At 38.1% G+C, this 23,296-nt stretch overlaps 1 protein-coding gene across 1 annotated transcript in view; it reads left to right on the top strand.

The window, feature by feature from the left end:
• The window catches only part of LOC124162566 (low-density lipoprotein receptor-related protein 4-like), a 737,794-nt gene that overhangs the window by 159,535 nt on the left and 554,963 nt on the right, over positions 1 to 23,296 (top strand). The window lies entirely within an intron of this gene.

The raw sequence follows: 23,296 nt of genomic DNA, 5'->3' as shown, positions 1-23,296 counted from the left end.
TAGCACCACATTTCGAATGCTTCCACTCTTGACTTCTCTGCTGCTGTCAACGTCCAAGCCTCGCCTCCATAGAGAAACCTACTCCATATGTAACATCTGATTCATCAAAACCAAAAACAATGATGAAGAATTTTTACTTTGGATTTGTAAACCATTGGTTAAATAAAAAGTGCAACATAAAAAACAAGAGAAGAATCACTCATAAAATAAACTCAGATGTCACGTATTACGTAGTCTCTTCCACGTTTTACGTTGTGTCTTCCCTGTATCACTCATATATCCACGACTATGTGGTCTCTTACGCACCAAATATTACTCATATCACTCTTTATTTTAATGCGACAATTATTGTATCTGTTAATTCTTTTCTCTTTCTTTGTTTCAGGTAAGGAAATATACAGCCATGACTTCGCTTTGGTTTTTGCATGGAGTGTGAGTACTGCAAAAATATTTTTTGCTCGATTCTTCTTCTATCTTATTCTTAGTCTCGAAATAATTCCCGATAGATATAGTTTTATTCAACTCTGAAAATTTTCTCGGATAAAGCCGTAAACTGAGATTCCATTCACGAAAATTGATCTTATTTTCTTTAAACCAGGGCCTACCAAGTATTTTCGATGACACTTGTATTAGTTGATTCTTAAAGTCCACAAAAAACCCGCAATTTTTTGTATTTCACTAAGCATTCTCCAATGTGCATTAATCAAACCATATGACACCATCACCGTGACGACACGCAGATAAATATTTCTTTATATGGAGTAAATATGCATACATAGTATATGGAGTAACAAGCAGGCAAAGAAACAAACGCAGTGGCTTGCGAGGAATATATTTTTATGGGGTCAAAATCAATGGAATGTCAGGTTAAATTATGTTCAGTAAGCACCCTTTTAATATTTTGCTTATAACGATAATGAGAAATAAAAGATAAAAACAAAGCCCGATAGCACTAAGAGGTGAATGGGAAGCAGTGGCTAGCTTTCAGCTGCGGGCGGTAGACGGCATGGATTCTAAATAATTCTCCAGGGGGAGGGTCCCCTTGACCGTTTATATACACCCCTGCATTGAACTGACATGATTGAAGAAATGTCATTACAAGTGATTCGCGAATTCAAACGGATTATATGACACCTGGCGGCCAAAAATCGAAGCTTTGGAAAGGTATTCCCGCGAGTTAAGCTGTTTAGGCGCATGTGGCTTGCGTGATTCTTTTTGACGGTGTCCGCGAAGGTTGTGATTAATGATCCTAAAGGACCGCAGTCTCCGAGATGTTCGGTCGGAACATCTGAATTTCGATTGTCATCTGTTTGAAATAGTAGGGCTGTTTTTGTGTAAGCCCTTACGAGGGAGCAATGAACTTTTTCTTGTGTAACTTTCTTTGGGCTGAAATATTTGGGTAATATCATATATTTCTATAGAATAATTTTCATAGTTATCAACTAATCGCTACCGATGACTCATTAAATGTTCTAATTGATTTTATCCAATAAATTAGCTCGTATTTTACATAAAAAAGTATATAGAAATGTTTTTATGTTCCATTTTCTAATTATTTTTCGCCAAGATTAATTACATTAATGCATTTATCTTTAGAAATGAAAGAAAATTGGCCTTGAAATCAGCTTTTCGAACATAAATAATCGATTAGTTTCTCGAACTCTACCTTGATAATACTGTACGAATTGACGAAAATTTTAATTGGTATTTGGTTATTACTGCGTTATATTATCTTAAATCGCGGGACCCACCCTTAAGAGCTGGGACCTGCGATTCCATCCGAGGCTCAAACTCCATATTTTCAGGGAAGAGATGCTCGGTATGGTTTCCCACTTCCATTCAAACTGTGTTTTTTACGTGACACCATCACGTGGACTACCTTTCCTCTGGATCATACCCTCTGGCGTAGTTACCACTACTGGGAGTAACAGAATTATTACCTCCAGTGCAGCTCTAGAGATCGGTTTTGCATTAAAAGGACATAAAAGGATAAGGAGAATAATTTCGAATTAATTCTGCTGGCGCAGCTCTAGGCGTCTTAGGAACGCGCAAGCCTTTCCACCGCGACAAGGTTTTAGTCCAATGGAAATGCCAAGGGTTGCAGGTGTTGAATAATTTAAACGCAAATTTTCTAACAATATGTAATAATTTTGTTATATTTATACACATACCTTCATCAGGGGTAAGAACGAATATGAGTTCACATTTGATACAGAGAAATTAGATATAAATGGTCATAAAGGTTATTAAAATGTTTCTTTTAAATAAGATAAGAAATAAATTGGATATGTTTGACGATTTCAAAATTCTAGTCTCTTTTTTCATTAATTTACGGCTGAATTATTTTTATTTTGTATTCTGTTATTGTAAATAACATTTTAATATCCTTTTATGCTCTTATGTATCATATTTATGTACTCATCTTAATTCACAGCCCTGATGAAGGTGTGTAAAAAACTCGAAACATCGGCAAAAATTTGCATTTAAAATTCTTAAAGACCTTCAATCGAAGACACTGAATCAACGTTAAACATAGAGGTCGAGAGAGAAAAAAACTCAATTTTCCGCTAGGACGATGAAAGAGATCCGGTGGCTAGTCAGAAAAGAATTTCTTGCTCTAGAGGCACCTACTTTGTTAAATAATTGTTGTAGAACTCGTGATAAATTCTGCATTTCGTGATGGATAAACTTAGATGATCCGCAGTTATTTTAATATTTGGATTCATAGCATTGGCGATAAATAGTCTTAAAACATCGTGCCGTAAACCCTTGCGTCTAAAGCCATTAATGTTGATGTTGACTTGAAATGTTTGTTTTAGTTACGGTTATATTCATTGTGTAGAGAGGTACATCAAAGACTTTGAGATTTCGTTTCCACACCATTCGTCAGATTTATTCGTGGTGGAACAAGAGCGGCCGGCTTCCAGGTGAAAGGATCAGATGGTTACGTTTTCAAAGCATCAAGGCCGCTTCGAATAAAGGACACGCGTTATCCCGTGTTAGGACTCTTGGTTCAATCTAGATTAACAACTAATTATACAGTCTTTTGTTCAGAATTTCCCATGAGGCTCTTCAAAGACCTCTTGCTTTGCAAAATACGCACGATTGTGGTTAATTATGCTACCTGTTTAGCTAGGGTTTCATAAAGCATATTGCTAGTTACCCCGGTTGTCTTCCTAGGCCTTTCAATTCACAATAAGGCCTACTCCCTTTCATTCTATCTATTATTCTTTTTTATTCCATACGCTCCTATGCTAACAGGAAATTCTTCCCTCTAAACTTGTTATTAACATCTGCTCCCCGCTATGTACACGCTCCGTCTAAACCCTCTGTCTCCTCCATATCTCATCTAAAAGTTGTCTTTCATTGCCCACTATGCTTTATCATAGAACTTCATCGTGCCTCCCATCCGTCCAGTGAACACTCACATCTGCATCTAAATTCACATGATACCCTGAAAGCCACCTTTAGGGTGTTGGTATGGGTTGATTGATCACCAGAATGCAATATACAAGAGGATTCCCACATGCACACAGCATGGTCATAAAAATATTACGCACATTAATGACGCATTCTTCCACATTCGTGTACTCAAGGCAAAAAATTCCAACTTCTCATGAAGCTCTATGCCAATAAAGCATTAACACACAAAACATGCTGTTAGAAATACTGAGAAAATTCGTATCTCGGCTGAATCAAGGCATTTCTTTTCCTATCTGAAAATTTAAATTTGAAGGATGAATTTAAATGTGAGTTGAGTATTACATGCTAACCATACAGGGGAGGGTAGTGTATCTAGGAACATTTGAAACTACCGGAAATTTCTGCGAGCTAGCGGCTTTGAACTAAGCTATTATGTGAAAGATTCGCTAGAGTGCAGAAAATGTCAATTATGAGTCCATTTGGGACATGCTTACAAAGAAGACGCTGCTTTGAATTTTTTGTCGCTGAAAAGTAAACATATTCAGTTGTACATCGAAGTCTTTTACCAAAAATCGATCACATCAACAGTGGTTATCGTAGAAGAGGTGAAATTGACATAATTGCGAGTAGTATTAGCTACTTATTTGGTATTTTAGACGTAGTATTAACCAAACAAATCGGCCGACATTAAAAATGGCTACCTGTTGTACCAAGGATCACAAGCCCATAATATACGTAGGAACATCTTCCTATGTTCGTGATTTTTGTAGTCAGCCGTAATTCATGGTCTAATATCCTATAATTTTCTTTTTTGGGTTACATACATTACGTAATTTGATCATAGAGAATGCCATTAATTTAGGAGGGTTTAACTTAAGTTTAATTTTACTTGAAAAGAGTTAAGAAAAGACTTAGCTGTTTCACAAAATAAAATGTATAAATATATTTCATTTTGTGAAACAGCTAAGTCTTTTCTTAACCTTTGTGCATCATGAAGGAGTTTCACCATGTTACGCCAACCACATTGAAAAGAAGTTATATTTTAAAATTGAGTTTTTACCTAAGCTCCATTAATTTTCTTTCTGTAACACTCTGGTGTAATTTCAAATTTAATAAAAAAAAATACATATCGATTTCCATTCCTCACGTTTTAATTACTGTTACCACCAATCTAACTTGTCTTCCTTGGTACGATAGATAGTGTTCCTAAGCATATGAATATGTTGTACCAGAAACAATTATAAACACTTTAAGAATTCTACATTAGATCCATTAATGGTAAAGGTAGAAGTCAAAAACTTAAAATTTAAGTCAAATAATCCTGATAGAATGAATTGTGGCTATTATAATTAATCTTAAGTATATATATTTTTCTTCGTATAAAAAAATTGAAAAAGTTTTCCGAGGTACAGCACTCTCCTCTACATGACTTAGCATTTCTGAGTGCTTTGGGCTTTGATTTTTTGTATTATTGCATTTTTCCTGACAGCTTTCAAATAGCATCGATTATCATAAGTGAATTTCATCAATTCAGTGAAAGTTTATGAATGCTTTTGTGAAATTTATGTCCAAATATAAGAGGTTGCGTAAGTTCCAGCAGTTTAAGTGAGATTGTCTTTTCGATATTTCGCTCAATGAATCCAAAAAAGGGATTCATCACCATTTTATCCCGTTACATTAACGTATCTTTTTATTGCATTGTAAATGGTCTAGAGAAAGCTTCGAATTTTTTATGATTCAATCATATTCCAGAGATAAATTAAGGCAATACTGGATACATTATTTCTTGTTTTTGCCTTACTGCCAGTTTTATTGTCTTGATGATTTTAGAGCAATATAACCGGATCTTTATTATAATAGTTAATGTAGTAAGATAGTGTATAATCTATTTCGATTGTATTTTGTTCTCTAAGTGCTTCACTTCATACCATACGATCGCTGTTGCAATTATCCATCATTAAGTACCTGTATTGTAATAGCTCACTTTTTAAGACTTACAAAATAGCTTTCCTCCTTTTAATAAGGAAAACTTTAAATCGACTATTATCGGAGGTTAAGCAGTTTTTACCTTTTCTACAAATTAGTTAATCGGTATTTCTCATCTGGATTTCTTAATAAAAGAGTATTTCGCTGAGTGATGATGCTCATTAGTATAACAATTATATCTTATGATTGCTGATCAAAATGTATTGAGTACTTATAAACGTTATCCATGAATTTTAACGGACTAAAAATAGCTCATTTTCCTTGAAGTAGCGAACTTTTTTATGGACTTTTGTCGGGAGGCAAATGTTTATGACTTTTTACGAATCAATTAGTTTGGCGTTACCATATCATTTCCTTGTAAATAAAAGATCGTTTATTTAATTGATTGAACATTATAAGATCATTTGAAAGCATATTTAGCTTTTTGTTAGCGATATATATGCTCTTTTCGCCCTCAATCGTTAAAGGCTGGAACGGGTTTCGGATTTTTAAGGACGATGAGATCCATTGTTGCACATTTCTACGAGCAGTTCTCATTGTTGCGAGCAGCAGCAGAGCGGGGGAGTGAAGTGAGAGGGGGCAACGTCGCATTGAGGCAATGGCGTCTTTGGCAAAAACCACGAGGTTTCATATTGATTGTTGCAGCGTGACGCGGGGCTCACATTTCTGGCCCCAGTTGACGCCCAGGCCGCAGTTCTCTCCGGAGTCGTCGTCGAGAGAATATATATCACGCGATAAGGGAGCCAAATCCCCCACCAATGCTGCAGGAAGCCATCATCCCGGCAATTCAACGCCATCTCGCGTTCCCACAAAGGCAACGCTTGCTTTGTGGCGCAGGTGGATTCTACGGATGTCTTTGTCTCCTCTCATCCCTCATTCCAACCTTTGACGGATGTGTTTGCTTACCTAATTCTCTGAAGCTATCAGGACGGTGTCCCATTAATTCCTGGTTGCAGCATTAACAGATACTGTTTTCTGATTTAAAATGTTGGACTACACAATAGAATGAGTAACTTTCTTGAAAATTAATTCCACCGGTTAGGGCGAGATATAGGTGAGGTTCGACATGGAAAAATAAAACCACAATTTCACTTTTGCCCAATTATTTTAACGCATCGTACGCATTAAAATAGTTGTAGAAAAGTGTAATTGTATTTTGTTTTACTATATTCTTGATTATGTTTCATATTTGTAGGCTCTTTTCTGAAGCATGGATTTCTTTTTATTTATTCAACAAAATCACATATAAGGCCAACATTTCCGAACTTTATTTCTCGTTCATACAGACTTGAATAGACATTTCATAAAATTTAGCGATATAAAAAAAAAAAGGTTTTCATTACGTCTCTCGTAAATTTAGAGTTCAGAAATAATTAAACAAATGAAATTAAAAAATGTAGAAAATCATTATACCAGGAATTTAGCAGAAAAAACGTTGACTTCATATTTATTAAATTAGAAAAAAAATAAGACCACCATAGTTCAAGAAATTGACGATATAGCATTGTCATTATCAGCATGAAGTACAGGATGTACTTTCGTTTGCTCCAGAAAACTAAGCGTATCACTCAGCCTTCTACCCAGACGGCACAGAATCCTCCGTATCTAATTCGTATGCAGATAGTATCAATTGACAAAAAGCGACGGAGCGGTAGTCAATGGATACTATTTGCATACGAATTAGATACGGAGGATTCTGTGCCGTCTGGGTAGTGTTTAACGCCCATGAAAGCAGTATGTTACGCTCTCTGTTCTCTCATGATAGTTTTGGTGACTCGCGCAGCTTTCCTTTGTGCATATTTTATGTAGCTGGTATAACGTACGGATGAAGCGCACACCAGATATTTCTTCTGTCTTTATAGTAAAACCGCAGATTTCCTCGTCATTCCGGAAGAGTTCCTTTCACACTATCTGCAAAGTATGATGGCAAAGGAAGGTGTTGACCCCTTGGTGTTATGAATAAATATTTTTCGAACATTGGCGCAAACATGGCTCGGCGTAGTTTGCTCACCGACCGCCGCGTCGCCACAGCAGAGCACACATAATCTTCGTGCTTCTTCTTCTATAGCGTGTGGATGAGAACTGTTTCACCAATGGCGGTCATCCACCCCGTAGCCTTTCATGTAGGGCTGCGCCGTGATTTCAACCCGCGTGCTTATTTGGCACACTATGGTCAGGCTTTCTCCGTGATCATGCGTTGGTGTTTATACTAGCTTAGGCTTCATCTCCTTGCAGTCTTTGAGTGCGAGAAGATGAAGCCTGAGAGTTGGGAGTAAATATTTTGAATTTTTCATTCGTGGTCGCTTCATGCTGCGGCATCCAAGATTTTTGGCTCGTGGGCCGTATTTACTAACAATTAGAGCAGTTAGGGGTCGAAGTTACCGGCCTCGGTGGCGGTGGGGTAACGTCCTTGCCTGCCAAACAAGGGGTCGCGGGTTCGAGTCCCACCTGGGTCGGTTTCCCCCGTCCAGGGCATGGTTGTTTGTGTACGTTTAATTATTCCATTTGTTGAATACCCCGGTATAAAATGCTCAATAAGAGCTATATCTGGTGGTTTGAAAATAAAATAAAAAATAAATAAAAGATAAAGCCCTATTTCGATCCACTCGAAATATCCCTCTAGTTTTATATGGAGGGGAACATATTGGTGTTGGTCGAAAATAAAAGTCTCGCAATAATAAAACCATTGCGTTTGTCATTGTTCTCAGTATTATTATGCTTATCTTCATCGGTGTCGTCATTCCAACGGGATTATCAATATATTTAACAGTTCTTCACTATTGGATGTCATTCTGCAATGTTGTGATTCAGCAATCAATGCCAGCCGCTGTGTGAGTCAGACTCACTTCACTATGCACGAATATTTCATTAGTAGAGATGCGTGAAAATCGCAAATGCGATGTGCGCAAATAAATGCGACATAGATGCGATGACTGGACTTTTATGATATTTTTACTCAAATTTGCCTTTTCGACGCCAAAATTCGTACATTTTGTGCCGAGCGCAGTTTAAATGCTCCGCCGACACTCACCACTTAAAGCATGTGAGCGACTGGCCAGCTGCTAGTTGGCTGGGACTCTACGTGGCCGCGAACTACAAGTGGGCGCGGGCAAGCTATACCTCCGCCACTATATGTCTCATTCTTTAATTTATTATTGTTCTACAACAAAATTATTTAAAATATTCTGTATTTTGTCATATAACTGTGTTTCGCTACATTTTATCGTCATCTACCTCATTATGAAAATAAAAAATGGACGCTACAAAATGCGATAAACTGTTATTGAAAGTGTGATGAAATAAAAATGAAAGTGCGATTCTCACGTATGTCTATTCATTAGTAATGGAGTCCTATTGTCACTATGATTCGCAGAGTAGAAACCGTAGTAACTATGCTGAGGGCTCCCAGTATGTGCTGCTACCTGGCGGTCCCAAGTGTAACTACGTCATTACAACATGTTTTTTGGTAGATAGATTATTTTGAAGTCTGTTGCTATGGATATTTCAAATCAACAAAAATTGACGTATACCAATATGTTTCTCAACCCTCCGTATAATTAGGAGCTTTTTGTCCTCTTTAATGTTAAAGCCATCTGAAAATCCCTCTCTGATATTACCAACTCGGTCTTTCCTGCCATCCGACGTTTTGCACAAAACGCTACGCTAACGACAATCGGGTAATGTGCGCATTGGGAAACTTCGTGTCATTCTTTCCACAAGCTCTTTTATCCAGCCGTCAGTCTGCGCTTAGTATCAGTCGCATAAACAACACTGCTTCAATTCTTTCACGCGCCACGTGCAAAATACTGAACAACAATCACGAAGCTCACTGAGTGTTGCCAGCATTGACACGACTTGACCTTTATGCCGATATAAGAGAAGACATTTTTAATAATCTTGTCTGGAGATGAGATATAGATTGAATATGACAAGCCCACATCAAAGCAACGATAATAACAATGGGTGCGCAAAAAATTACGTAGAAAACGAAGAAAATTTAGGCCAACTTTCAACAATCGAAAGGTTTTGTGTCGAATCAGAAGACGAACGACCTAAAGGCAATGGAAAAGGGTTTTGGGAAGAAAAAGGTGTGTTTCGTTATGACGTCGTGCAGCCTAGGGCAACGATAAATGCAGCCGTTTAGTTTAAAACATGATGTCGACTTCGCTGGGTCAATGAATAAAAAAAGAAGACATTCTTATGTTAGACCCGTGACCCTCTGGGGCGGCCCAACTGCTCCTAGAACAGTATCAACGGGACATTTTCCTCAATATAATCGATTTCCCCCATTCAATCCGTTTCGGAAATTTTAATGACATATTAAATATAATGGATAGAATGGTAATCCTGATAGGAGCGCAGAGCAAAGTACAGGCTTAAGTTTTACTGAAGGTTTACTTTGTGAGTAAAATCGGAGAGGACTTTTTCTCAGACAGCGTGAAACATATCCTTCGACGTGAAAAGATTCATAGTTCTGTATTTCATCAAACAAGATTTCCGCGTAACTTACTAGGCAATGTGATTTTCAAAATATCAAATGGGAAATTCTGAACTATCACTGCGAAGGGATCTGGAAACGTTAGAGTTTGGGAAGCTTTTCGTTCTTCATCTGCCGTAGCTTCGAGTTTATTCAATTCGTCGTCCACAAAAATCAATCTACCACACCCGATCAGTGTGACGGTGAATACGCGGAAACGTAAATTAGCATTCCCTCCTCATTTTTATTTTTTTTTCTTCAATTTTATTCTATTAATCAACCTGGAGTTATTAAATAGCCGTGTTTTTCATGTTTATGTTGAGAATAATTGGGTGTTTTATTTTTATGGGCGAATCTGTCTGAATTGACCGCTATTTCTCAACCATGTTATTCCCCCATGAAATTTAGATCACCCCGCCGTCGGTGGCACGAGTGGTGTATTTGTGTACCTATATAGATTCGAGGAGGGCCAAAACACAATGAACGGCCCTACGTGGTATCCTATTGACTGTAATATCCGTGCAAATGATGTTCCTCAAATACCTGCTCATCTAACAGTTTCTGGCTCTACTTTACGCGATTACGCCCTGATGATGGGTGCAATAACGACTTGGTAATTTTCCACACAACATTGATTCACCAAACCTGTTTCGAAACTTATTTATTGTGCAGCAAGGACTTGTCACTTTAAAAATGGCATTTTAAGTCTAATTCACTCCCACACAGTGGCGGATCTATGGGGGGCTGTAGCCCGCTCCTTGGGTATCCATTTTACACTAGATAGAATGGTATTTTTTTTCAAACTACCGCTGGGAAATTACCCCCACTTAGCCCTCCCACTGTTCCTACACTGGATCCGCCACTGTTCCCACATATACTCTACTGTATTAGAAACTAATCCTATCATTCAATTTTAGCGTGTCACCTCTTAAAAAAATTTCCCCAAATAATTATCGGAAAAGTGCATGGAAAAAAATTGACTTGTATGACAATTCGCTTTTATTAAAAAATTTCTATGGTGTGAAACTAACGCTCTGAAAATAAATGTAGACAACTCGGTTATGATAAATTACACAAACTCCAAAAGGTCCCAAACAGAAAGTATGCTAGTAAGAATAAATGACAAAGCAATGAAACAGGTGAATTCAGTTAAATTTTTGGGTCTTCACATAGCCAGCTTACATGGAATAATCATGTTAATATTCTGATAACAAAACTGACTTCTACCTGCTATCTCATCAGATAGCTTTGGAGTAAGATTAGTGAGGATATATTAAAAACTGCATACTATGCTTTATTTCAACCAAGAATATCCTATGGTTTAATTTTCTGGGGAAATAGTAGTCATGCTAGAGATGCTCTATTATTACAGAAAAGGGTAATTAGGTTCATGACAGGTGCCAAGAGCAGGGATGATTGTAAAAAGCTTTTTAAAAATATTAGGCATCTTACCACTGCCATGCTTATACTTAAAACAACTTGTTATATTTGTAAAAAAGCACATTCATCTTTTCAGTAGGAACTGCAATGTACACAATTACAACATAATGTGTAAAACTAATATCCACACGACACAAAGTCATACTAAACTACACCTTGAGGGCCCATACAAAATGGCCGTGAAATGCTACAATAAACTTCCGGAAGATATAAAATCCGTAGAAAAATTGGAGAAATTTAAAAAAAGGGTCAATTTATTATTAATAACAGAGTGTCATTATGGTGTAAATGAATTTATATGCAGTTGATTCTTGCGTTATTAATTCATATGTGCAACATGGGGCTGTTTATTTATAATATTAGTGTACTATTTAGAATTTAGAGTAATTAAGAATTTTTTATCAAATGTATGTACAACCTTAAATTGACTCGTCCTATACTTGTAACGATACTGATCACAGGGCCAATAAAATTATTATTATTAATATAATTATATATATGGTAATAATTTCATTAAAATAGCTGTCTTTGGTAATTAATTGAATATTTATGTGTGTATATTTATATTTATTTATATGTCGCAGTGATTTTTTTGAGCTACGGATTTGAAATGACTCTATTTATGTACAAAGGATTAAATACATCTCATTAGCGTTTTCATTTCGAATAATGCTTTTCGGGTGCCAAAATGAGCTAATGGATTCCTTTAAAATATCCAAATTTCTTTTGAAGCTGGCAATATCATCATATTTCCATGTATTACTATCGATAATCGTTAATTAATCCAAATTTTGAATGAATCATCATAGGTTTTTGTTCCAAAAATATTTTTGAGACCAAATGCACCTCAATTAACGCGCAGTTTCCATTTTATATGACACCATTAAAATTTGATGGAGATGGATCTAGCGTGATTTGGATTAATTTATGCTATTGAATATATATTTTTTACCACGAAATTGCTGTTAATTGGCTCCAAGTTCGTGGAAATATCGTTATTAATTAGTCATTCATTGGTAACCCCCAATATGGATGCTTATTTTTTTGTTATGAGATACAAAAAGGTATATAATTTATGCGTGATGTGCCATGCGATTGCTGGATGCGTGTTCAAAAGATAAGCTAGCTATAATCCATAATCGTAATATGTTATTGTTGCTCTACTCCATCCAATTTATCTGGAAGGGGAAGCTCCGCTTTGAACTGTTTTTTACACAGTGTAATTATTTCCCTCAGAATATTTTCACTTGTTTTGAAAGCAGCTTTTATCGGTTTGCTCCTAATCTGTCATTCTGCTCAGAATGTGAACGTAAGACCATCAAATTTGGCTAAAATTATGATTTTTGTGTTCTATATAAATGACGATGAATACTGAGGTACGACCACCCTCAGAGAGTAGTGACCAAAGAGAAAAAAAAAAAACGTGTATATTGTGGTGAAATATGACTTAGTGCCTTCCCGGCAAATGGTAATCGGGTTTTTATCCGCGTATAAGCCACAACCTCTTGCCAACTTTTCGGCTCCTGGTACCCGCACCGTTTTCTGGGAAATATGTCATGAGAGGCAAGTGACCCTTTTTCTTGAAATTGAATTGATGTCCTAGTTGGACGGCGAAACGTTGGAGGCCATGGAGACATCAACCAGGCAGAAGCCTTGAGATCAGTCCCTGATTATCTTTTGTTTTTTAGTGTAACACATTAAACCGCGATGAGATTCAATTGAGTTTTACCGTTTTTCTAAAGGTACATATTTTTTCCTAAGCGTAAATCAATGGGGGTGTAATTTTATTAGGAGGTAATAGGTTTTTGAGGTAATACTTGAGTTATTACTCTTTAGTTTGTTTTCGTTATTCTATCGCCTTAAACCTTATGATGTTAGGTTTTTTTAATGCGCTGGAAAGTGATTCATAGAGCTTATTGGGTGGTTTTACTTAATCCTGTTATGGTTTTCGGGTTTCCTTCGCGTTGCTTGATGTCAGATGACAGTCACCAGAATGTAATAACACCAGCGTTTTCAGGTCTAAAGTGGAAATTAATACAAGATGAGCCTGTTTTGTCCGAATAATTCTAATAAGTGGTACACCTAAGTAATGGTACCACCATTTAGGCGTATAAATGCAGGTTCATCTTGTATCAACCTACGCTTCTGACCTGAAGATGCTGCGGTTATTGCCGTCGAACTGTCACCTGGCATCAAAAAACGCGGACGAAACCCGGAAACCATGGTAACATCCCTGATGATTTCTTAAGAACCTAACTGGCCTCAATGGTTGTACATCATACCTACTTCGCCACCATTTTTCATTCGAGTGAATTTTTAAAACGCATTCATTCGCTGGTTGCTCAGTTTTTTTTTACTCGCTTTCTTCAAGAGCTGAAATATTCTCTTTTATCCAGAGGTGCTGAATTCATTGTTTTCAATTGCGAATGGAAATGGTTGCGCCAGTTGCAAAGCAGTGATCTCCGTCTTTCCTGCGTGGTCCAGAGTCCCAGGTCCGTCTTTATCCCGAAAGAAATCTGTGGAATGGAAGGATGATACGAGAGGAAGGACCTCGGGTCGCGCCGCCGCCCGTTTCGTGGGGACATTCCATTCTAGGGCGTCCCTCACACCACGACAGGAGAAGGGAATGCTTCTTCATCTCTCCTCTTTTAAAGAGCAACGCTAACTTATCGCGGCTTTCGTGGCGCGCGCGATCCTCATTCTTTTGTTATCGCTTTTATTTTCGTTCCAAGCTCTCGCCTCACAGTGACTCCTCTCTTATTTATCTTCGTGTTTCCATGGCAGCGCGCTGTGGATTTATCCTTGGAATTTCGGCGGATTGTGCACGTGCTGTAAGTTTCACAAGAAACGGATTGGCGCTACTGTTGCTATTTGAAGTCGTTAATGGAAATGAAGAAATAAAAACTTTGTATGGTTCACTGTCATTTAATTATGGGCACGACCCGAGTTTCGTAACTTGGTTACATCGTCAGGTCCAATATGGAGAGGTTTCAAAAAGTAAAGCCTGAAGTTATTGGTTATATTTTGAAGTCCTTAAGTTTGACTTTATCTAAAGTTGAATGTTATTCTGAGATCACAAACACATGAAGCGAGGTATCATGTTAAATAATGAATTTCCTTACTTTTCAATCGGACACAGGTGACACAGACGGTGCCAAGTAAGACGTCAATCCACTTACTTACAATTATGCCTGTAGCAATATATCAATTTTAATTTTCTCAATATTCAATAACGGACACTTTGTTACTTCCACTATATATATATATATTCACCTTCGGCACCGAAGATAGCGGGTCATCCCGCTGAAACGTCTGTCAGGTATTGTGAGTGTCTCTTTTGTATGTGTTTGTGTGTTTTTCATGGTCAATTTTTTCCGCTCTTTTCAATCGGTTATACACATTATCGCGTTGTGCGCTTTTCTCTAGATTTTATTTGTACATATAAAATTTTCGACCGGTTTCGGCTGTTACACCATTATCACCAAGATTTTTCTGTTCTTGGCAATGATATAACAGCCGAAACCAGTCGTAAAATTAAAAAAAATATATATTGTGGAAGTAACGAAGTGTCTGTTATTGATAATATGGAGCCCTTCCACCATGTACAAGCTTCAAGTTTCGATTTAAATTTTCTCCTTTCTCTTCTCAAATTCTATAAAAAATCCCCAAAATCCTTGGTGATGATTATGATCATCACTATTCAAAAATCCAAATTTTGTTTGGCGGTGCTCTCCTTTCAATTTTCCCATCAGATAATCTTATCGCACCAACGTATTTTTTTCTCTTTCACATTCTCCACATTTGGAAAGCCTCCGCCCTTGATTTCTACGCTTCTGTCATTGTCCATGTCTCTTTACCGTTGAGAATCGCCCTCAAAATGTAAGTTCGGATAAATTGTCTCTTTACTCTAATGCTTAAATTTACCGCTGTAAGTAAATATTTATTTTGGTGGAATGCTCCCTTTGCCTCGGCTACCCTGCTGACTCTTCCTCGCTCCATCCATCTCTTGTAATATGCATCGTAAAGCCTTTCAGTCTTCATGGACATAGCCTTAGAATAACACACAACAACATTAGGAGTCAAATTTAGTCTAAAATGGCATTAGTGGTGCCACTTCATTGGTTGGGAAAGTTTGTCTCCTACAGTGCTTACGCGTTTATAATAGGGGAGCCCAGGGCACATCTACATCTACATAATACCCTGCGAGCCACCTCTAGGGTGTTTGGCAGGGGGTGATCAATCACCAGCATGCAGCAGGCATTGGACTCCCACATGCACACCACACCGTCCAAAAAACGTCCCGTATACTAACAAACTATACTACTATATGCTGTTAGAAATAATAATTGAATTAAGAAACATGCATTAATTTTTACATAGGTTAGTAGACTGCACTACAAGTCATGCAATCTATTTGCGAGTTCTATTGCTGCTATTATAATCTCTTCTTGATTGTGGAAAAAATGACATTCGGAATCTGTCTGTTCTACAATCTATCTCTCTTATTTTATTTATATGATCTGATCTTCCGTAGTATGTTGGCGTCCGTAAGATATGGTTAAATTCGTCAGAAAAGACACTGCTCTTGAATTTATCTAAAAGGTTTAGTATATTTTTCAATCTACGGTCCGACAGAGATTCCCATCCGAGTTTAAATGGGGTATCGAGTTTAGAAAATCGAAAAATAAGCAAAGAACGGTTTAATAAAATCACCTCACCTTGTTAATAGGCCTTTTAAAAAGTGTTGAATACAAAAAATAATAATACAGTGGAGAAAAATCTTAATCATATATTTTTTCCCCAAAAGCAAAAAATTATGTCCTTTGTCCCGTTCTGCCCCAGGTCTGGGGCGGAATGGGGTAGCGTGAAAATGAATTGTAAAAACAAATGAAGCATGTAAAACAAAAGAAAAACTCAACTTCTGTGGCCTTTCCTTTTAATTTGAATGAATTTTTAGGTGCGGCTTTTGAATCCTAATCACAACGTTCACTCACAAGTACAGAATCATCTTCTTCGCTATCCACTCCTGCACACAAGCTGTGAGCCCATTTCTTACAAATGGAACAAGCGACCCCGATTTCAAGTGATTTTGAATGAAAATCGCCGCATTAATAACAAAGAGTTGTCTCTTCATCCCATCATTCTTTTTTCCATTTTTTCTTTCATCGCCGTTCCGCCCCACCCGTTGTGCCCCAAGAGCATATTTCCGCTTACCTAGGAACTGAAAACCGAAAATAACGTTCATTCAGATGTTCAATTATGCGAAAGTAAAGAAAATTTGACGTATTACAAATACATATAAAAAATGGCTGTAATTTAAATACCTACATAAATATGACTTACCATCATCATCATCATCATCATTGGTCAACAATCCTAGGATTGGTTTGACGCAGCTCTCCACTCAGTTCTCCTATCAGCTAATCTTTTCACACCTACGTATTTCTTCTCTTTCACATCTCTCTTTACTTGTTCCATATATTTTGTTCGGGGTCTTCCTTTTCCATTCTTGCCTTCCACCTGTCCTTCGACGATTGTCTTCGTCAGGCCATCATGTCTCAAGATGTGGCCTATAAGGTTGTTCCGTCTTCTTATTAAGGTTTTCATGAGGCTTCTCTTCTCTCCTACCCTTCTTAGGACTTCCTCGTTACTCACTCGATCGATCCATTTGATTTTCATCATTCTTCTGTAGCACCACATTTCTAAGGCCTCTATCCTTGATTTTTCCGCTGCGGTCATTGTCCATGCCTCACATCTGTATAGGAGCATACTCCAGATGCAGGCTGTTACGATGACTTACCATCGCTGCGAAATCTTCCGAAGTCGGAAAACTGCAGCTAAAATTCACAAATTTCACAGTTCACGTGTTAACACTATATTAACTAAACCAACATGGCTGCAGAAGATTAATTATAATTGGTTAATCTATTTCCAATTCTTTTTGATAGTTGACAGTACTCCCTAGACGCAAAACTCCCCGAACTCCACTCTGCCCCGGACCCCGTTTTATCCCGTGTTCCCTATATACTTTTTATGTATCAATACACTTTCCCTATCCGGTATATAATTGTGTGTGTTTTTACCCCCTAGTTTTTCTCATATTGTTACTGTTCTCTTGGAGTTAATTATCCATTTTTATGTGAATTCCACGTCCGTGCGTCATTGAGTCATTAGAGCTGTCATTGCCGTCATCCCGGAACTTTTACGCGAAAAATGATCGCGTGATTCACGCTTAATATCTTAAATATTTGAAAAATGATCGGGTGAAGCCATCCGAAGGGAGGGCTCGTTCACCGAAGGCCGATTCTTGCAATAAAATCAGGGAAAAATGCAGAAATTTGTGCATTATATTTGCTTAATTTTTCAAACATGACGCTGAAGTGTCTTTTGCCTTTGTCTATCGTTTTCTGTTGAGGTATGTCCAGTCTTTCGACTGTTCGAAAAGGCTTGAAGATTAATATGATCAAGGAACTACATATATGGCACCAAAAGGATTATATCTAGATTTAATACGTATCATAGTATACACTGTATACATATTATATCTGTATAAAATACATGCAAATGTCCTCTACCATGCAGATAATATCTACATATTATACTTATTATATCTGCTGCCATAATATGGATTTTATATAGATTAAATACGTAAAACTCGTCGTAAATCTGTATATAATACATATATATTACATGCCTGATGATTCCTGGTTACGCCATTAGGATATTATTTGTATATTTTAAAGATTCTGGTATACATCAAGGATCATGGATCATCAGACATGTATAAAATATGCATAATATATAGATTTGCCAATCCGTATACCGATGTATTTCGAAATCTTAAAAACATACAGATATAATCCTTTTGGTGCTACTAGGATAAAGGCACCAGTCCGTCCCGTAGAACCTTGAATTATGCTGCCATGTCTGTGCACATTTTAATTTGATAAGCGACGCGAGTGGCGACTTTTGTAAGCTCATTAAAAATGCGCGGGGGGTGACAAAAGATTTAGAGGCCGACTGGAGTAAAATTCTCCATTACTATAGTATTCTGGCTTATTTCCATTCATCTGCACCTTCTCAAGGAGCAGTCGACTATCTTCCTTCTCGTGATTTTTATTGCATGCTGGCAGAGCGGCAATTTCGGTAAGGTTGAAAGTACAGGACGACTGACGTCACTACCTTGGTCTAAACATACCTCGAGCATATAAATGAACGAGTTATGAGAGAAAATTTTCCTGGACATGGAATCGAACCGTGGGCCTTTGAATTTCCATGCTTACAGTTGCCATGGGAAATCAGAAACCTGGATGGCGTTGTGGTATGCGCCGTAACCCGAAAGTACGTGGTTTGATTCCCGGTCGAGGGGAATGTTTCTCATGGAAATTGATGTTGATTTCACTGCCGGTCTCGCGACAGGCTTCGAAGTATTACACTAACCTCGAGCGTCTCCATGGAAACGCGGTATTGAGTCACGTGACTTGCATACGATTTGTAAAATGGTGAATTTATGGTTATTAATGATGCTTTACTAATGCTACTTATGCATTTCGGCGCCGAGAAAAACATAGAGGGGAAGTTCAGTGACCTTTCATAGGTGATTATAGTTAGTAATATTTTAATATATTGTACGTATTTAATTCTTCCTCCGGGGCTCATTGATGTGCAAATTCCCCACGTCACGTGATACATATAATGGGTATAGAAGGGATTTACTGGAGAATGCCATGTGCTAATCCTTGCAACAAGGAGCGGAACTGGAAGGACTTCCCAAGAAGAAAATTTCCCATCCATACAATAAGGATTACTCTGCCTGGATTTCCTTGAGCTGTCATCATATAGCTCCGAACGTCCATAAAGCATTCATTCGCTCGAACCCCAGCACCACCTTCCTTCTCATCCCTCCCAACGCAACCTGACCGGAATAGGGGCCCTCCATAATAGCCTCGCCTTCGCCTGCTGCCGCCTTCCACATCTCCGTTATTCTCCTACATTTTCGCTACGAGGTGTATTCAGAAAATAACGGGAATTTCTAATGTCGTTGTCTTGGACAGTCCGATTGTGAAATTTTTTTATGACGTTGGTATAAATGACCCTGAAGTGTGATAAAATTTTCAGTTGTATTCATTTTTTACTTCGTCTGATGGTATTTACTTTACTTAGGGTATACCTGTTTTTTATGAGATCGGCGATTTTCGCTTGTTAAAGAAACGGATCAAAGAATGATCAGAAAATAAAGTGAAAAAAGTGCATACAATGTAAAAAAAAGCCTATGATGAATCCGTTATGAGTGGAACAAGAATTTACGAGTGTTTTAAGCGTTTCCAAGGTGACCGTAAAGACGTTGAAGATGGCGAACGCCCCAGTACATCCAAATACGATGAAAATGTGGAAAAAGTGAAGAAATGGTTATGAGCATAAAATATATAGTGAATATTTAATGAGGCCATTTTGAGGGCGACATCATTAATCTCATCAACATAAGTCAACACACCTATGGTACTTTGACGCAGCTCTCCATTCCTTTCTCCTATCCGCTAGCCTTTTCATAGCGATGTATTTCTTCTCTTTTACACCCTTTACAACCTGTCAAATGTAACTCATTCGGGGCCGTCCCTTGCCCTTCTTCCCTTCCACTTGTCCTTCTACGATTATCTTCATCAGGCCATCATGTCTCATAATGTGTCCGACTAAGTCTTCTCATTAAGGTTTTTAGAAGACTTCTCCTTCCTCCCACTCTTCTTAGCACTTCCTCGTTACTTACACGGTCGATCCATTTTATCTTCATCATTCTTCGGTAGCACCACGTCTCGAATGCTTCCACTCTTGACTTCTCTGCTGCTGTCAACGTCCAAGCCTCGCTTCCATAGAGAAACCTACTCCATATGTAGCATCTGATGAATTCTTTCCATACTTATATGCTTGTACTCTCAGCTGTCAGAAGCTTCTTCTTTTTGAAGAAACCCCTCTTTGCCTACGCTATTCTCCTGACTATTTCTTTCCTGCTTCGTCCATCGTTGGTAATTCGGACTCCAAGGTAAGGAAACTCTTTCATCTCTTCAAGTTTATGCTTTCCGAGGTTATTATTTGTTTAGTCAAATAGAAAAATATTTTTTTCTATAAAATAAATTCCCCGTTATTTTCTGAACACGCCACCTACTCTTCGTACCCCTTTCTTTCTACGTCTATCAATTTGAATTGTATTGTACATTTTTCGATGGGGATCAGGTTGGTTTGGCGGGTAGAGTTTTGGCCTCCCAACCTGTGGACTCGGGTTCAAATCACGGCAGTGGTGGATATTTCTCAGAGACTGCAAAAGTCCCTGCTCGGGTACTTATTAGTGGAGGGCATTTCAAGTACAACACTCCGTGCGTCGGATGGGACGATTAGCAGTGGTTCCCAAGGCTGTTATCGCGAAGAGTAGGCTTATGCCAACGAAGGGTTTATCTCCACCGTTCGTACCCTAACTTGTCCTCGAGTGGCAAATGACAGTAGCCATTAGTCACCCACTCCAAATACCTTCCCTCTTATACATACACTGGATAGAAGGAAATAATTAATGGTGAATTATCTATTAATTATGACCTCGTTTTTCGGGTTAATTACAAGTATTTTTTTTCTTCGGAAATCGAGGGATCCGGGTTCGAATTCCGGTCAAGGCGAATGATTTTTCCTCTGTGGATTTTTCGCACAACAAGTAATACCATTATTGACGTTTCCGCTCTAGTGCTGGAGGCATCTTCAGAGTTTAACGAATGTGTGATTTTTTTGGTTACGGGGGATGGTTCCTAAGGGGTTTACATTTTGTAATCAAGAATCGCCATGTTTCGCTGAGAATCAAGCCCTGCTCTCTTTTGCTGAAATATTTTAAATCTAAAAATATCTAAAGTTTCTATGTCAAACTGATGTCCTTCAGCAGCATGTTTAACGATGTCGGGGCGATCAACATATCTCAGGCAGGATATAGGTTCTCTTCAATTCTCTTGGTTCTAATCCACGTCACTTGGATTGTGGACAAAATTTACTGCACCTTTGACCTGAAGGTGTTGGCGGAAAAGCCAGCGAAAATGTTGTCCTCAAGCCAACTGATGCGGAGGAAAACCCGATAAAAAATGCTGAGATCAAACCATAACCGCGGGAAACTTCGTGCCAGCATGTATTTATTTTACTATTCTCAATTTAATGATTATTCCTGCAATGAGGCTTCAACGGTATTTACCGAAAAAATGGTGTTAATTTATAATCCGCGAAAGTTTGAATCATTTATTCATATGTGTTCCATGCAAGGGCGTACCCAGGATCATAACTAGGAGGGGGGGGGCAAGCCATGGTCTAGGGGGTGGGGGCAAGCCAAGTTGTGACATTAGTTTATGAGATTATTTCCTTGAAAAAAATAGTTTTATTTTAGTTACATATCTTATATCTGCTAATACATATCATTTTTCGTTGGTTTAAAGAAAATTTGAGGAATACTTTCGTTTCAATTCAGTATTGATTTTTCTTAAAGAATTTTGCGATATTTGCTTCTAGAGGGGGGGCAGCTGCCCCCTTGCTCTCGGTGGGTACGCCCATAGTTCCATGCAAAATGTCAAATTCGGCACCGTTAGTTCGCCACGCCACCGCATGCGCTTTTGAAGGGGGTGGGTGGGGAGTGAGACGGAGGGGAGGGTGGTGGCTCATTGCTCATTCCAACGAGCATCAAAACGTTGATATACGATCGCCGTGTTTTCCCTCAAGAGGGGAAGACGCACTCACTCTGACGTCTCACTGAATTTATACGCGCCATCCGAGGGACTGCTTCCCATGGGTTCGCAAACAGGTGACTGCGGCGGCGACGGAATGTACCTACTACTGCTTTCTTTTATTTTTCTTTTTGCGCACAAGGCTCGCAAGTGGAAACACGCGAATTCCTGAGTAAATATAAACGGGATAAGTCGTATGAGACGTACTGTATGGCGAAATGATACTTTTAGTTATCGCACTCTCTACGTACTTTAATTTCAAAACGATAACAAAAATGTTTTTCAACTGACTCGCAGTCATCATGTGCTAGAGAGATATTTTATATTTCCATTTATTCCTTGTGACATGGCGCAGGTACGGCATTTTATTTTTATTTGCCCGTACGATGTATTCTTTCCTAACAATGTTCCTGCGCTTCCTCACCCCCACCTAATCTTCCCTCTGATCCTTCCCCTCCCTGTCCTTTTGGAAGATATGTATATGTCCGACAAAGAAATGTCTCTGTATCTGATCATGACTGCGAGCTATTTGAAACAAGTATTGTAGTGATCTGAAGTTAGAATAAGTTGACAGCACGATATATCTTTTTATAGATTTTTCACTACGCTGTTCTACGATACGTCTCCCAAAAAAGACGACTTCGCAGTGTTTGTTCTTCCTCGAAAATGTGATTTCGAAATTTTCGACCGCAATCTTTTTCTTAAATTCTCCTCTTAGTGATGACAGCTTAAGTATATAAATTTAGAAAACTTGATATACACCCGTGTCACAAACCCTTTGAAAATTGGCCTCAGTGCTTGTAAATGGAGAAATCACGGACACGAGTCCAATCTAGAATTTTTTTCATAAAAATTAGAGAAAAAAATCCTTTCTCATAAATCAATGTAATTCAAGAAAAATTGTTTCATGCTCATTTTTCTTATTCGTCTCCTAGATTTCGAGGATGGAATAACACCAAAAATATGTGACCAAAAATGGCTTACTAGGGGGCGTACCTGCTTATATGCATCCGTGATCTAATTGAAAAGCAAAGTTAAAAACCAGGTTCGTAGCCATTTTGAGCCACAGCTTACTAATACGGATTGAGGATAATTAATCTTTCAGTGTTAGGTGAAATGTTTCATTCCCGTCACATGATGGATCTTTCTGAGAATTTTCGCGGTGGCTGTCGTTCCTGGAAACCCTAAATCCGTCTTTGTAGTCAGGTGCACAAAAAGTTACAACGAA

The sequence above is a fragment of the Ischnura elegans genome, chromosome 7, assembly GCF_921293095.1.
Source record: "Ischnura elegans chromosome 7, ioIscEleg1.1, whole genome shotgun sequence".
Taxonomy (NCBI): Eukaryota; Metazoa; Arthropoda; class Insecta; order Odonata; family Coenagrionidae; genus Ischnura; species Ischnura elegans.
The sequence above is the reverse complement of the archived record's forward strand: the minus strand, read 5'-3'. Positions and strand labels throughout refer to the sequence as shown.